This window comes from Pogoniulus pusillus, chromosome 11 (assembly GCF_015220805.1).
Source record: "Pogoniulus pusillus isolate bPogPus1 chromosome 11, bPogPus1.pri, whole genome shotgun sequence".
Lineage (NCBI taxonomy): Eukaryota > Metazoa > Chordata > Aves > Piciformes > Lybiidae > Pogoniulus > Pogoniulus pusillus.
Genome location: NC_087274.1, coordinates 22,035,479 through 22,045,021, shown reverse-complemented (window position 1 = coordinate 22,045,021; position 9,543 = coordinate 22,035,479).

The window sequence follows — 9,543 nt, the reverse complement described above, 5'->3', positions numbered from 1 at the left end:
ACTGAAAGAGTTGAGAGTTTTCTGCGTTCATATTTCAAAGAAAATAGCTTGTCAAATAAAGATATTTTAAAATTAGTATCTATACGTGCCAGAAATATTCATAGCATTTTTGTTTTTAGAAGAAAAGAAAATCTGGTTTCATTATCTTTCTTTAAATTTTACTCAAAATTGTTCTAACTGTTTTATTTTGGTAGGAAAAAAAAAAAAAGAAGCCTTTATTCCTAGATCTAGATATGTGTTTGATATTTCTTTTTATTTTGAAAGGAAAATTCCTTCAGTGCTTCAGATGCTTCAGACAGTGAAAGATCTTGGGCTATCAAAACAATCCAACAGCCACGATCAGAAACATTTTGCTTCAGCATGTAAGCAATTATTTCTAAAAATCACTGATACCCTCAGAATTTAGCAGGCATGTTTGGTGGATTTATTTACATATTTCCAATGTTTTATGCATTTCTTGTTCCAGTTTCATCTTCGTTATTTTTGTTCTCCTGTCTTTCTTGAATTTATGATTAATGCTTCTTTAGGCAACAAAACAATATATTACAGATCAAGAGTTATGCAAAGTCAGAGCATTTTTTTGAGAAGTGAGTCAATAAGTATCAGTATTCATAGCAAGTTTCCTCTCCATGCAAGAGATCTTGCAGGCAAAAGTCATGCTTAGACTTAAAATAACTACCTCCCGAAGAGGAAAGAGAAATGGAACAAGCAATAGGTGTTTACAGAAAATTCTAGTCACTACTTAGGGATGATTGATAAAGAGGACAGGTGAAGCAATGGCATGGATTTAATGGATCAAGATTTGCCTCTGCAGTTCATCTCTTCATTAATGGCCCATGAAAACTGAAGACCAAGAGAATTGGACCAAAGAGCTGCCAGAGACTAAACTAAGCATTACCTTTTGAAAGATTGCATCATTGATGCTTTAAATTAAGACTTTATTGCCTTTGTAAAAAGTCCATGAGATGCCCAAGGGAAAAAAAAAAAAGGTTTTCAAAGAGTGGTCATTATTTTTTTTAATCTAAAAAAGAACTGTCCTCCCCTTAGGAGCTGTGTGAAATGGAGCCCTCCACTGGCCTTTCTCAGCTGAGCTTTCTGGCCAAAGACTATTCTACCTTTTCCATTCACATCTGGTTGTTGTTCCTTTTGTACAAGATGAATAAAGCTTTGAGTCACATCCTCAGTAAAATAAAAAAAAAAGAAGCATATTTTGTTAGGGAAGCAAGAGAGTAATTTTCAACTGACCTAGGACAGAGATGGTTCATCCTGCATATAGCATGGGGATGCTGTGGGAGAAAAACCTGCTTCAGGCTGCTCAGCACCTTCCTACTCTAAATCTAAAATGCAAATCCTTTGAGACCTAAATACAAGCATCACCTGCAGAGGTTTTGCTTGGTATTTTTTGACCCACCAGACTGTTAGTGGCTCAGCCACTGTTGGCTGCAGGACCCAGGCAGGTATCTGCAGAGCACATCCACTGTCCATTCAACAGTCAAATATTCTTTGTGTGAAACAGGAGCCAATATTTTAATGAGGATCCAGAGGTTTGGAGCTTTATGCTGTGACTCAGAAGCATTCAGGCCCAACTTCAAAGTCCTGGTGTGCAAGGAAATACCTTCCTGATTACTGGGCACAGTGGCACAGCATAGCTCAAAAGAAGTAGTTTATGTTGGACAAAATTACCTTCACAGGCACTAAACCACAACACCTCCTGTTTCTGAACAGCAGAAATACTCTCAGATGAGAAATTTGGTCACCAGTAATATCCAGGTGGCTTGAGAAACTGCCACTTTCTCTGTCAATAGTAGGGAATGTAGCATTTGTAGCTCTCCTGGTCAGGAACTGATGGGACTGCTTTCCAGGACACAGTATAAGAATCTCCTGCAATAAAATGATGGAGGTGCCTAAACCAGGCAAAACTGACGTGCATATACTGAAAACTGGAACACTGAAGTCTTTTTCTCAGCTCTCACATATGGAAGAACCTAAACTCCACATCTGCCTGATATTACATGGTGGTCTTTTTTATTTTACAGTGCAAGTTGCATCACTTGTGAAGTTAAAGACTCCATTTCAGCTCCCTGCCCTGCTGGAGAAGGATCAAACCCGTCTGTGTCACCTCTCCCATATATGAGAGGCCAAATCACTACAATGATGGTACAAGATGTGGAGTGTGAGGGGTCAGAGGGCATCTCTTGTCTCTGACTGAAGCTGTTCCACTGTGCAGAAAAATCTTCAAAATTTAATAGATCCAAGAGGGACCAAGAGGAACTATGATTGTATCATCTAGCAGTTTGTAGTCATCTGGCAGAAGGAAGCCTGCATGCCACCTCAGCTCCTACTTGTTTCTGACATGGAAAAAAATTGGTCAACACAAAACCCAAAGTCTGACCTTATGTTCTCTGTTGCCACTTCTTATTTAATTGGATTGTGTGTAAGTGCTCTGTATAGGAGTAACCCATATCAGGATATGAAGCTTTTCCTGCTGAATGTAAAGATGAAAATACGCTCAGTAAGCTGCTCTATCTGTCTCATGGGTTAAGCTCCAAGCTGTCTTGATGATCCTACAAAACAAAGAGCTGCTTGGAAAATATGTCTTGATGAAACTAAACCCAGCTGTTGCTGGTGATAGCTTCCATGGATCCCTGCTACTCTCTCTAGAGAAAGAAAGTGCAGGCAGCCTGGGAGGCTACCTGTGTGTGCCTGTGCACAACACACACCCCTCAGAAAAAAACTCAGGAGGATAAAAATTCATCCTGTCCCTCCTCTCCATCTCTGTCTTGTTCTGTGCCCAGCAGAGGCCTGACTGCACAAGCATCCTGGCTTACACAGCTGAGAAGTCAGGTCCCAGTGCCTGGCTGGTTTCCAGCTCTGCTCCGTGTCCCAAACGTCAGGCTCCTGTGTCTTACCGATGTGCGTTTAGGGCTGGACGATTCCCAGTACTAAGCAGCACTATGCAGAGCTTTCATGAGGCCAGAAAACGGATCTGAAACTTAACAAGCCATTGTTTATCTCATTACACGCCTCTTCAGAGAGCCAGGAGCAAGCTAGGCAGTGCCAGCGTTCTGTGGGTCAACTCGCGGCTGATGGAAACAGATTGTCCCTAAGAGCAAACGCTCTGTGTTGGAGCGTCCTGCGCGAGCCTGGCTGCCCTGTGGCGCCCACTGCCTGGAGGAGTCACAAGGCCGCTGGGGATGTGGCTGGCAGCGTGAGCACAGTCCCCTTCATGCCTGGTGTCCCAGTCCGGGCCACGAGCGTACCCGGGGCTGGAGGACAGAAGTGGCTCTTGCCCCTGTCCAGAGTAACAATAAGGACACTGCACACTGACTGAAGTCTAAAGAGAGATTCTATTTACGAGAGCATATGTACAAAAGGCACTCAGCTAGAATAAGTACGGAGCCCACCAGCCCCAAACTGGCCTGCCAGAATCCTCTGCCCCTTCCACCCCCCGTCGGCCTGAGGGTAGGCCGAAACCGCCCTCCCCAGCTGGGGCCCACAAGGCCTCGGTGGCAGCAGTGACGCAGCTCCATCGCCTGCCAGCCCTGTGCCCCGCGAACGAGGTAAGAGCAGGGAGAGGTGACGGGAAGAGGGGTAGGGGAGGGAAGGGGGAGAGATCAGTCAGGCACTACCTTTTAAGCTGTGGAATCAGAAGGTGATGAGGGGCCTGGAGCACAGCTTTGTGAGGAGAGGCTGAGGGAGCTGGAGGTGTTTAGCCTGGAGAAGAGGAGGCTCAGGGCAGACCTCATTGCTGCCTACAACTACCTGAAGGGAGGCTGTAGCCAGGTGGGGTTGGTCTCTTCTCCCAGGCAACCAGCAACAGAACAAGGGGACACAGTCTCAAGTTGTGCCAGGGGAGGTCTAGGCTGGATGTTAGGAGGAAGTTGTTGCCAGAGAGAGAGATTGGCATTGGAATGGGCTGCCCAGGGAGGTGGTGGAGTCACCGTCCCTGGAGGTGTTCAATCAAAGACTGGTTGAGGCACTTAGTGCCACGGTCTGGTTGACTGGCTAGGGCTGGGTGCTAGGTTGGACTGGATGATGTTGGAGGTCTCTTCCAGCCTGGCTGATTCTATGATTCTATGGTAAGATGGACTAGAATAACAATACTACAGTATGCTGGGATGAGCAGGTCAATCCCCTGGGGATGGGCCTCTGTCCCTGTGGTTTTGTTAAGGGGGACCAAGGATCCCTCAAACTACCACACCAGGCTAACAGATTTACCTAAAGGAGCATTTACTCATTGAATGGCACTTTTCCCCCTCTCCATTTTGTCAGAAGGTTGAATGTCATGGCAGACAAGGACAGATGAAGGATTGAAATATTATAAGCAAAAGCCTCTTGCTTGAATAACATAAAACCAATTTTTGCAAACATATCTCTGAGGAGGAAATAGGCTAGAGATTATAATGAGATTTGCTTTCCTAGCCATAAAATTTTGTCTAAGATTCAAGAAAAACAAAAATCCCCACCCAGCACACCTATCAGATTTCACTCAGCACTAAAACTTCAGTCTTTCTTAGAACAATATTCTAAGAAACTGCTACATCATTCGACGTGAAGTGATTTGCATCCCAAATGCAAAAATAAAAGATTAACTGGAAACATCCTCCCCCCCCCACTCCCTCTGAGACACATGGTGAGACAGCAACAGAAATGATGGATGTAGTGGATGATTGCTTGCTGAACCAGTGTGTGAGGAACTATGCTAGGAATAATTCATGTCAAGATATGGCCTTAACTAAAAGACATATTAAAAACAACATCTTGACAGGTTTAATATCTTACATGATACACATAATCCGTGACTTCTAAGGCATGTGCTTATCTCAAAACATGATATTTCAGTAGAGCTTCAAATTTTATGAAAAGATCTCAAGAGATGTTTGATCTAATGTTAAATCAACCTTTCAGAAAATGAAGGGAGCTTGAAGTCATTCCGAGGTATGAAATGGCCTTCTCTTTATCTAATATTGCTTCAAATCAGTAGTGACTCCCTGGGGAAAGTGGGATAACAATGGTACAAAATAAGTGAGAGTGACCCTCTAAACAGGATAATAAGGCATTTTGATGAAAACACATTTCATATAAACAAAGGATTTACAGTCATGCTGAGAACCCACCGATGCCGAGAGATATGCTATGTCTGCTCATACAGCAGTCATATTTCACATGTATTTCTGTCACCTGTGTTTTATCAAAGGGAAAACTCCACAACACTTGAAGTGCCAAAAGATCAGGCTGGATGTTTAACTAGTATGAAATTTGGATGATGCCAATAGGTAAAACTGGCATAGTGAACTGCTGTGGTAAGCTTTCATGTGAAGAGACTCAAGGAAATTGCAAGAAAGGTCTTGTGGTGGTTTATCATCTTTGCTGGAGACGTGGGCAGTAGGATCAAGTGCACCCTCATCAGGTTTACTGACAACCCCAGGCTGTGTGGTGCTGTTGACATGCTGGAAAGAAGGGATGTCACCCAGAGGGATTTGGACAGTGGGCCTGTGCAAACCTCATGAAGTTTAGATAGGTCAAGTGCAAGGACCTGCACCTGGGACAGGCAAGTCCCTAACACAAATACAAACTGGGCAATGAGAATTTAGAGCAGTCCTGTGGAGGCACACTCCGACATAAGAAAGACATGGACCTACTTGAATGGGTCCAGAGAAAGGCCCCATGCTGGAGCACTTGTCCTGTGAGGACAGGACCATAGAGCTGGAGATGTTCAACCTGGAGAAAAGAAGGTTCTGGGGAGATCTTATAAAACAAAGCAATTGTTATGTGTTTTGCAGTCATTGGCCAATGAAATCAGCTAATAAGTAAAGAATATAAAATATCTTCTATCCCATAGTGGCTTTCATTAAAGAATAACATCCCTAAGAATTGAAATAAAGTGAGTTTTGATCAACAAGTAGAGGGGTCAAGTAATTCAGCCTTTTTTACAAGAGATGACCAGCATAGGTATCTCTAAGGGCAAGGATCATGAGGAGTCTCTCTCTGTGTGTGCCTGTCTCTCTGTCTCTCTCTCCTCTCTTTAAGATGTGTATCTGATTGATTTTTGAAATTAAGTTGGGTCAAATTTAGCAAATGCTAGAGGAAAAAAATCTTACAAGTTCTATAGTGACATGGAACTTAACAGATGCTGACCAGATGAGAAAAGCCAATTTGTCCCCCCAAAATGATCTAACAAATGATCTAATATCATCAATTGAAAAGTATGGAGCTCTGTGGATTTACAGCCTTCTTCTCTGAAAAAGCTTGCTGCTTTTAAGCAATGGTGGTTTTATCTTTCCATAAATTAGGCAAAGGCTGAAATCCACTTTGTGATGAAAGTGTAACACACAGTCCTGCACACGATGAAAGCTATAATGTGAGCCCTGAAGAGATATTCAAACTGCCCAGTCCTCTCTTATTGTGATTGTTTATCTTGAGATAATAGAATCCAGATCATAAAATGGCAAATAAAAATTATTTCCTATCTATACTATGTATTTCTATGCAGCAAGTAAAATCCCACCTTCCTATGTCTTATATGAAAGGCTGATTTTTTTCTGCCAATGGCCATCTTGTCAGCAGTTTCTTGTTAATAACTATAGTCCTTTTCTTTGCTGCCTTCCAACATTTGGTAACTTTAGGACCATGTATTTCAAGAGCATATATTTCTGTGCACAAGTAGTTACACACAGCCATAGAAGGGAACACAGTTTTAGTGGCACTTGAGAAGACAGTTTGATGGCCAACAGCACCAGCTTTTGAGGAGTCTGACTTCTCTACAAATCAGCCCTTAAACATAACCAAATAGTGCAAAAAGTATTCATGACTCCCCAAAAGTAACAGGCAGGGGATAATGGAAAGACAAGAGAGAATTAAAGAAAAAGTAAATCAATATTTGGAATGATTGTTAAAGACATCCACAGTTTTTTTGAGGAGTCTTTAGCTTGCTCACTGTCACAGAAGGCAACAGCTAAACATGTGATGTTATAAACTTCGCAACTCTACTCACAGGAGAGATGAAAATTATTTCCATCAAATTCTTAGTGTGAACCTTGATATTCAGAAACTAAATTTTGGCATCTGCCTTTGTGAGGAAACATCAACATGTTGGAACATCTCAGAAGGTAACTCAATCAAACCAACCTTTTGATGTTTTCCTTGGAATTTATTACCCATGAATCCTGGTGTGCTACAGGAGCCCAATGCTTGAGAAAGACAGATGTACAGAGTGCCCAGCATCTCAGCTGGTAAGTGTGTGGAATTGTTTTTGGCTTCTTCCAAGTTCACAGAATAAATTGCTTTAAATTACCTAAGTGTCTGACCCTAATTAGCCACAGGGCAGCCTGTGGAGATGATTAAGCTGTGGAGAGAGGCAAGCACAGAAAAAAAGCAAAAGAACTATGGAGAGTAACAAAGGAAATGTTGAAACTCTGCCAACTAAGAGGGGCAACCTGGAATGGCAAACACACTTGGGTTCATGGGTTGAGGCAGTATGTAAAGCTGGGATTAGTGAAAAGTTTACTTCATGTAGACAGGCTGGAAAGTGTCCAGAGAAGGGCCACAAGAATGGTCAGAGGATTGGAAGTCCTGCCATATGAAGAAAGGCTGAGAGAGCTGGGTTTGTACAGCCTTGAGAAGAGGAGGCTTAAGGGATACCTTATTACCATATGCCAGTACATAAAGAGCAGCTACCGAGAGGACAGAGACTCTCTTTTTACAGGGAGTCCCATGGAAAGACAAGGGATGATGGATACAAGTTACTGCTGGGGAGATTCCCATTGGACCTCAGAAGAACATTTTTCACCATGAGAAGTTAGACATTGCAATCATCTCCTGAGAGTAGGGGAATCCCCTACATTGGGCAGTTTATGACTGAGCTTGAGAGGGTGCTGGACCGTCTCATTTAAACTACACTACCACCTAGAAAGATTGGGCCAGATGAGCCTTGGGGGCCCTCCAACCTGGCATTCTGTGATTCATCTTCCAATTTCACCTTCACAATGATTCAAGTCATTACTTCTTCCACATGAAATAAATTGAGGGGTATCTGGATCAGTAACTTCTCTATTCCAATGTGCAGATTTTGATAATATTTATTTATTTATTTATTTATTTATTTTTCTCCTCTTGATCTGTGCAAAGCAACATGCAGAATGAGATCATTAGATCCCTTTAATGCTTTTCAAGTTCCTGTACTGAATGCATGAGAAAACTGTAGCACTTCTTATAAACCAAGGGCTAATAACTCAAACCAAAAAAAAAGATACTCAGCTGGAAGAGGGAGGTTGGCACCTTTTGGTTTAGGAGCTCAATAAGCTGAGATGGCTTATTCCTTCACAGGCATTTCTCTGTGTTTCAGGCAGATTCAACCTATCAATGCATTTATAGGTGAGCTGAATCCAAGTTCAAATAAAATGAGGAACAGAAGCTCAAGCAGCAACATCTAAGCAGTGAGAAAGCGTCTTCCCATTTTGTCTCTGTTTCATGTGAGCTTAGAAGGCAAGAACAAATAGAGAGAGGTGAAGAAGTAAGAAAAAATGGTGAAAGAGTAATGAGTTCCCCATTTAATGCACTCAGCAACAGCTTGTAGCTGGAAGATATCTACGAGTGCAGTGGATGTATTTCTCTGCAAACAGAAAGGTATAAAATCAGCCTTTTGGTTTTCTAGTGGTCTCACAGGATGGGATGCAGAGCTGAAGTGCATCAATAACAACTGAATTAGATTTACAGCTCTGCCCTATTACCTAATTATATCATGCTTGGAGATATATGGTAATTTATCAATAAAGAGAGACCTATTGAACATGTTAGTCACAAGCTTCACACTGAAGACTATTTTCATTAATCAAGCAGCTAGATAACTACTCTCACCCCTTTCCTTTCAAGGGAAAGTTAGTTAAGTTTCTTCTGTGGAGCTGATCTGCCCCAGTACCCAACCAGAATATACATGAGTTGAGGAAAAAAAAACATTCTTTGTTTATACTCAGACCAGGTTTGCAACTTGTGTTAGTCTGTGACTCCAGAATGTTTACAGTAGACTGGAAGTTCGCTCTGCACGCTATAGTCTATTTCACCTATTTGTCATGTGAGCAACAACAATCTTATTTATAAGAAAAGTTCTGTAGCTGGCAAATAAATCCACCAAATGCTCAGAGAAGGGAAGGTAAAGACTGCCCAGGCAATCTTACCTTTATTTCCGTCCGCTGATGTGTGCTTTATGATATAGTCTGTAAGTGTGTGACTATATGTAGAAAAGTGCTGGGTGGAGAAGACCACATATTTATATGCAGCAACAGGCTAGAGGATGCTTTTTGGGTCAAACTGAATTGTGCCTTTTTCTAAGTGCCTAATTTTAACATGTCTCCTCTGCTCAAATCATACAATCATAGACTCACACAGGTTGGAAGAGACCTCTAAAGATCATGTAGTCCAACCTCCCTGCAGTCACCAGGGGCATCCTCAGCTAGATCAGGTTGCCCACAGCCCTGCTAAGCTTCACCTTGAATACCTCCAGAGATGGAGACTCAACTGCCTTCCTGGGCAACCTGCTCCAGCGCT